The sequence below is a fragment of the Neoarius graeffei genome, chromosome 18 (assembly GCF_027579695.1).
Source record: "Neoarius graeffei isolate fNeoGra1 chromosome 18, fNeoGra1.pri, whole genome shotgun sequence".
Classification (NCBI taxonomy): Eukaryota; Metazoa; Chordata; class Actinopteri; order Siluriformes; family Ariidae; genus Neoarius; species Neoarius graeffei.
Genome location: NC_083586.1, coordinates 12,203,949 through 12,212,335, shown reverse-complemented (window position 1 = coordinate 12,212,335; position 8,387 = coordinate 12,203,949).

The following is an 8,387-nucleotide window of genomic DNA, read 5'->3' as shown; positions in this document are numbered from 1 at the left end:
ATCCATTATTAATACACAAAGGCCAGTCAATCCAGAAAATTTCAAGAACCTTGAACATATCTTCAAGTGCAGTTGCAAAAACCATCAAATGACCAATTGAAAAAAAACCCAAAAAACATCAAACAATGGCTATAAATTGGCTCTCGTGAGGACTATCCCAGGAAAAGAACATTAAGACATAACTCTGCTGCAGAAGATAGGTCCAATAGAGTTACCAGCTTCAGAAATCACTAATTAACATCACCTCAGATTAGGTTAACATCAACTGTTCAGAGGAGACTGCATGAATCAGGCCTTCATGGTTGAATTACTCCAAAGAAACCATTACTGATGGAGACCAGTAAAAAGAAGAATATAATTGTTTGGGCCAAGAAGCACAAAGAATGGACATTATCTCAGTGGAAATCTGTATTTTGGTCTGATGAGTCCAAATTTGAGATTTTTGGTTCCAACTGTGGTGTCTTTGTGAGATGCAGAAAATGGGAACAGATGGTATCTGCATGTGTGGTTCCCACTGTGACGTATGAAGGAGGTGGTGTGATGGTGGGTGCTTTGCTGGTGACATTGTTGGCAATTTCTTCAAAATTGATGGCACACTTAACCAGCATCACTACCACAGCATTCTGCAGCAGCATGCCATCCCATCTGTTTTATGCTTACTGGGACCATCATTTGTTTTTCAACAGGACAATACACAGGACCCAAAACACAACAGGCTATGTAAGGGCTATTTAACCAAGAAGGAGAGTGAAGGAGTGCCACATCAGATGATCTGGCCTCCATAATTGCCTACCCTAAGCCCAGTTGAGATGGTTTGCAATGAATTGGACCACAGAGTGAAAGAAAAACAATTAACATACAGTGCCTTGCAAAAGTATTGATCCCTCTTGGTGTTTGTCCTGTTTTGTCACATGGAATTAAAATGGATTTGGGGGGGGGGGGGTGTTAACACCATTTGATTTACACAACATGCCTACCACTTTAAAGGTGCACATTGTTTTTCTTTTTTTTATTGTGACACAAACAATAATTAAAATGAAAAAAAAAACAGAAATCTGGAGTGTGCATAGGTATTCACCCCCCTCAAAGTCAATACTTTGCAGAGCCACCTTTTGCTATAATTACAGCTGCAAGTCTCTTGGGAGTATGGCTCTATTAGCTTAGTATATCTAGCCACTGGGATTTTTGCCCATTCCTCAAGGCAAAACTGCTCCAACTCCTTCAAGTTAGATGGGTTGCGTTGGTGTATAGCAATCTTCAAGTTATGTCACAGATTCTCATTTGGACTGAGGTCTGGACTTTGATTAGGCCATTCCAAGACATTAAATGTTTCCTTTTAAACCACTCTAGTGTCACTTTAGCAGTATGTTTAGGGTCATTGTTCTGCTGGACCGTGAACCTTCATCCCAGTCTCAAACCTCTGGCTGACTCAAACAGGTTTTCCTCCAGAATTGCCCTGCATTTAGTGCCATCCATCTTTCCTTCAGTCCTGACCAGCTTTCCTGTCCCTGCAGATGAAAAACATCCCTACAGCACGATGCTGCCACCACCATGCTTCACAGTAGGAATGGTCTTCTCAGGGTGATGGGAAGTGTTTGGTTTGCATGACACAAGGTGTTTCCCATGATGGCCAAAATGCCACCATCATGCTTCATTGTAAGGATGGTGTTCTCAGGGTGTTGGGTTTGCGCCACACATGGCGCAATGAGACAAAAATTGAACTTTTTGGCCATCATGGGAAATCCATGATGGCCAAAAAGTTCAATTTTAGTCTCATTTGACCAGATAATCTTCTTCCATGTGTTTGAGAGTCTGCCACATGCTGTTGGGCAAACTCCAAATGTGTTTTCTTCAGCAATGGCTTTTTTCTGGCCACTCTTCCATAAAGCCCTGCTCTGTGGGGTGTGCAGCTTAAAGTGGTCCTATGGACAGATACTCCCATCTCTGCTGTGGATCTTTATAGCTCCTTCAGTGTTATCTTTGGTGTCTTTATTGCATCTCTGATTAATGCCCTCCTTGCCCGGTCTGTGAGTTTTGGTGGGTGGCCTTCTCTTGTCAGGTTTGTAGTGGTGCCATATTCTTTCCATTTTGCTATAATAGATTTAATCATGCTCTCTGGGATATTCAAAGTTTGGGATATTTTTTAGAACCCAACCCTGATCTATACTTCTCCACAATTTTGTCTCTGACCTGTTTGGAGTGCTTCTTGGTTCTCATGTTTCTTGCATAGTAGTGTTGCAGAGTCAGGGTCCTTCCAGAACAGGTTGATTTATACAGACATCATGTGACAGATCATGTGACACTTTAATTGCACACAGGTGGCTCTTAATCAAATAATTATGTGACTTATGAAGTGAATTGGTTGGACCAGCTCTTATTTAGGAGTTTCATCCGAAAGGGGGTGAATACCTATGCACACTCCAGATTTCTGTTTTTTTTTAATCTTAATTATTGTTTGTGTCACAGTAAAAAAAAAACAATTTGCACCTTTAAAGTGGTAGGTATGTTGTGTAAATCAAATGGGGCCAACCCCCCAAAAAAATCCATTTGACTTTCAGCTTGGACAAACACCAAGGGGGATGAATACTTTTGCAAGGCATTGTATATGGAAACTCCTTCAAGACTGTTGGAAAACCATTCCAGGTGACTACAACATGAACTTGGTTGAGAGAATGCCAAGAGTGTATAAAGCTGTTATCAAAGCAAAAGGTAGTTATTGTTATCATCATAGTCATTTATGCATTATCCCTTAAAACATTTAGGATTAATTTGTTTTTTTATGCACTCTATTGAAATCATATAGTAGTCATGACTTATGTCAGAAATAATAATAATAATAATAATAATAATAATAATAATAATAGGCCTCTGGGACTCCTGAGGCAGCTGATGGGTATCGGCAGGCCAGGCGTGCCGCAGCTCGGGCAGTTGCGGAGGCAAAAATTCAGAATTGGGAGGAGTTCGGTGAGGCCATGGAGGAGGACTATTGATCGGCCTCAAAGAAATTCTGGCAAACTGTCCAGCGCCTCAGGAGGGGGAAGCAGTACTCTGCCAACACTGTTTGCAGTGCGGGTGGGGAGCTGTTAACCTCGACTGGGGACATTGTCAGGCGGTGGAAGGAATACTTTGATGATCTCCTCAATCCCACCGTCACATCTTCCATTGAGGAAGTGGAGGCTGATGACTCAGAGGTGGACTCGTCCATTACCCAAGCCGAAGTCACTGAGGTGGTTTGCAAGCTCCTCGGTGGCAAGGCACCGAGGGTTTATGAGATCCGCCCTGAGAATCTCAAGTCTCTGCATGTTGTGGGGCTGTCTTGGCTGACACGCCTCTGCAACATCACGTGGCGGTTGGGGACAGTGCCTCTGGAGTGGCAGACTGGGGTGGTGGTCCCTCTTTTTAAGAAAGGGGACCGGAGAGTGTGCTCCAATTATAGGGGAATCACACTTCTCAGCCTCCCAGGGAAGGTTTACTCCAGGGTGCTGGAGAGGAGAATTCAGCCAATAGTCGAACCTCAGGTCCAGGAGGAACAATGCGGTTTTCGTCCTGGTCGCGGAACACTGGACCAGCTCTATACCCTTCATAGGGTGCTTGAGGGTTCATGGGAGTTTGCCCAACCAGTCCACATGTGGTTTGTGGATCTGGAGAAGGCATTCGACCGTGTCCCTTGTGGTATTCTGTGGGGGGTGCTTCGGGAGTATGGGGTTCGGGGCTCTTTGCTAAGGGCTGTCCGGTCCCTGTACGAATGGAGCAGGAGTCTGGTTCACATTGCCGGCAGTAAGTCTGACCTGTTCCCAGTGCATGTTGGACTCCGGCAGGGCTGCCCTTTGTCACCAGTTCTGTTCATAATTTTTATGGACAGAATTTCTAGGCGCAGCCACTGGCCAGAAGGAATCCTGTTTGGGAACCACAGGATTTCATCTCTGCTTTTTGTGGATGATGTTGTCCTGTTGGTTTCTTCAAACCAGGACCTTCAGCATGCACTGGGGCGGTTTGCAGCCGAGTGTGAAGTGGCTGAGATGAGAATCAGCACCTCCAAGTCTGAGGCCATGGTTCTCGACTGGAAAAGGGTGACTTGCCCTCTCCAGGTTGGTGGAGAAGTCCTGCCTCAAGTGGAGGAGTTTAAGTATCTCAGGATCTTGTTCACGAGTGAGGGAAGGATAGAGCGTGAGATCAACAGGCAGATCGGTGCAGCCTCCGCAGTGATGCAGTCACTTTACCTGTCCTTTGTGGTGAAGAAGGAGCTGAGCCAAAAGGTGAAGCTCTCGATTTACTGGTTGATCTACGTTCCGACTCTCACCTATGGTCATGAGCTTTGGGTAATGACCGAAAGAACAAGATCGCGGATACAAGCGGCCAAAATGAGTTTCCTTCGCAGGGTGGCTGGGCACTCCCTTAGAGATAGGGTGAGAAGCACAGTCACTCGGGAGGAGCTTGGAGTAGAGCCACTGCTCCTCCACATCGAGATGAATCAGCTGAGGTGGCTTGGGCATCTCTTTTGGATGCTTCCTGGACGCTTCCCTGGGAGGAGGCCCCAGGGAAGACCCAGGACATGCTGGAGGGACTATTGCCGCTTTTTCACTACAAACGCGGCTGAGTTGGGCTGAGCCGTGCTGTGCTGAGTTGGGCTGAGTCGAGCTGAGCGGGGCTATTGAAGTTGCATTTCGACTACAACCGCGCTGAACCGTGCTGGCTGGAAGTGGGTGGACACATTGGGTGGAGTTAGCGAAAGTGGGTGGACGTCACGTGATGTCGTTAAGCAGCGCAAACAGTGACATCAGTGAGCTTTTAAGCGGTAGTCTCACGACCCGAATAGTAAACAATAAACATGGAGGACATGGAGTCGTTAGTGTTGCTGGTCTTGGTTCTGTGGCTTGTTGTCACCGACAACGCCAACAGATACTGGCAAGAGCGTATAAATGAGGCGAGGCGCATAAGGCTTCAGAAATTCTCATAATTCGTAATTATTCTTCTTCCGGGTTTACGGTGTTTACAGATCCCAGCGTGCTTGCGGGGCATGTGTGGGCATGTGAGGACACTCCTCCTCACCAATCAGTGCACAGGGGAGTGTCTGCTCATGCCCCCAGCCTCACTCGGCTTGCTTTGGCTCACTTCAGCCCCACTCCAAAACAGTGCGAGTTTTAGGGGCTAAGCAGGGCTGAAGCGAGCCGAGTCGTGCTGTTCTTTGGTAGTCGAAACGCGAGCCGTTTTGGGCTGAAGTGAGCTGAAGCGAGCTGAAGTGAGCTGAAAAAGGGTAGTGGAAAAGGGCCATATGTCTCTCGGCTGGCCTGGGAACACCTTGGTGTTCTTCCTGAGGAGCTGGCCGAAGTGTCTGGGGAGAGGGAAGTTTGGGCTTCCATGCTCAGACTGCTGCCTCCGCGACCCAGCCCCGGATAAGTGGATGAAGATGAGACGAGACGATAATAATAATAATAATAATAATAATAATAATAATAATAATAAAGTTTTATTTCATGTTTACTTTTTGAAAATTCCATTTGTTCAATATCACTTACAGTAAAGATCCATGCACTAAACAGTTAAAACCCCCAAACATGTCTTTTGTAATTCATTACATTTATACACATTTACATATGTAGGTTTGTTATATGTAGTACAGTCGACAGCACCATAAATATTTGATGAGTATGGGTGACAAATTGTCATGAATGTTTACAAATCACCAACTTTGAGATACTCATCCATGAACAGACCAAAAAGTAGAGATATACCTTTTCTCTCATCTCTGCTATTATTGCATCATCCCTCCAAATTGTGTACCATTGTGTCAGTAATGAGATCACATCAGCTCAATACAGTTATTGTCAGTTGACCTTGGACCTACCGGTAAGGCAAAACATTTTTTTCAGTTTTGTCTTGCCATTCACAAATTTAGTATGTCCTGCCTCAGAAATACTAGAAAGGTTTGGGCTTTAAATTTCTGCAAGACCAAAACAGGGATCTGCATTAGGGACCAAGGTAAAAGACATCAGGATGTATAAAAAAGCCACAAGGTAAGACATTTACATTGAACAGTTTTGAGTACTGTTTCAGTACCCGAGGCTCATGCTCAAGACCCCTTTCTATTGCATAAGTCTTCTGTACTCCTTTAAGCATTCACCTTGCCTATGCTTGACCAGAAATCTCCTTTTGCACACAGAAACTTCATAAAACCTACTAGCTGATACTCTGGGATGGTGCATTTCTTTCCACACGTGACAATCTGATTGCTCTTGTGTACTCTCCTCCATTATAGCTGCTAATTCCTGTGTAACTGTGAGGCTCTACAACCCCAGTTCTAAAAAAGTTGGGATGCTGTCTAAACTGTAAATAAACACAGAATGTGATAATTTGCAAATCATGAAAACCCTATATTTCATTGAAAAGAGTACAAAGACAACATATCAAATGGTGAAACTGAGAAATGTTATTGTTTTTTTGAAAAATTTATGCCCATTTTGAATTTGATGTCAGCAACACATTTCAAAAATGTTGGGACAGGGCATCAAAAGACTGGAAAATTTGTGTAATGTTAAAAAAAACTAATTTGGTTAATTGGGAACAGGTTGGTCACATGATTGGGTACAAAAAGGGCATCCCAGAGAGGCGGAGTCTTTCAGAAGTAAAGATAGGGAGAGGTTCACCACTCTTTGAAATACTGCATGGGCAAACAGTGCAACAATTTAAGAATAACGTTCCTCAATGTAAAATTGCAAAGAATTTGGGGATCACATCATCTATGGTATATAATATCATTAAAAGATTCAGAGAATCTGGAGAAATCTCTGTATGCAAGAGACAAGGCTGAAAACTGACATCGGATGCCTGTGATCTTCAGGCCTTCAGGTGACACTGCATTAAAAGCAGACATGTGTCTGTCATGGAAATCATTGTATGGGCTCAGGAACACTTCAGAAAACCATTGTCTGTGAAAACAGTTAATTACTGCATCCACAAATGCAAGTTAAAACCAGATATATACAATATCCAGAAACACTGCCACCTTCTCTGGGCCTGAGCTCTTTTATGATGGACTGAGGCAAAGTGGAAAATTGTCCCGAGGTCTGACAAATCAGAACTAGAAATTATTTTTAGAAATCATGGACACCATGACCTCCAGGCTAAAGAGGAGAGGAACCATCCAGTTTGTTATCAGTGCACAGTTCAAAAGCCAACATCTGTGATGGTATGAGGGTGCATTAGTGCATATGACATGGGTAGCTTGTACATCTGGGAAGGCATCATTAATGCTGAATGATATATACATGTTTTAGAACAATAGGCTGCCATCCAGACAAAATCTTTTTCAGGGAAGGCCTTCCTTCTTTCACCAAGACAATGCCAAACCACTTTCTGCACATATTAAAACTGCATGACTCTGTAGTAAAAGAGTCTGGGTGCTAAACTGGCCTGCCTGCAGTCCAGACCTGTCTCCTATTTAAAACATTTGGCTCATTATGAAGCGCAAAATACAACAAAGGAGACCTGAACAGTTGAGCAACTGAAATTGTACAACCCCGATTCCAAAAAAGTTGGGACAAAGTACAAATTGTAAATAAAAATGGAATGCAATAATTTACAAATCTCAAAAACTGATATTGTATTCACAATAGAACATAGACAACATATCAAATGTCGAAAGTGAGACATTTTGAAATGTCATGTCAAATATTGGCTCATTTGAATTTTCATGACAGCAACACATCTCAAAAACGTTGGGACAGGGGCAATAAGAGGCTGGAAAAGTTAAAGGTACAAAAAAGGAATGGCTGGAGGACCAAATTGCAACTCATTAGGTCAATTGGCAATAGGTCATTAACATGACTGGGTATAAAAAGAGCATCTTGGAGTGGCAGCGGCTCTCAGAAGTAAAGATGGGAAGAGGATCACCAATCCCCCTAATTCTGCGCCGACAAATAGTGGAGCAATATCAGAAAGGAGTTCGACAATGTAAAATTGCAAAGAGTTTGAACATATCATCATCTACAGTGCATAATATCATCAAAAGATTCAGAGAATCTGGAAGAATCTCTGTGCGTAAGGGTCAAGGCCGGAAAACCATACTGGGTGCCAGTGATCTTCGGGCCCTTAGACGGCACTGCATCACATACAGGCATGCTTCTGTATTGGAAATCACAAAATGGACTCAGGAATATTTCCAGAGAACATTATCTGTGAACACAATTCACCGTGCCATCCGCCGTTGCCAGCTAAAATTCTATAGTTCAAAGAAGAAGCCGTATCTAAACATGATCCAGAAGCGCAGACGTCTTCTCTGGGCCAAGGCTCATTTAAAATGGACTGTGGCAAAGTGGAAAACTATTCTGTGGTCAGACGAATCAAAATTTGAAGTTCTTTATGGAAATCAGGGACGCCGTGTCATTCGG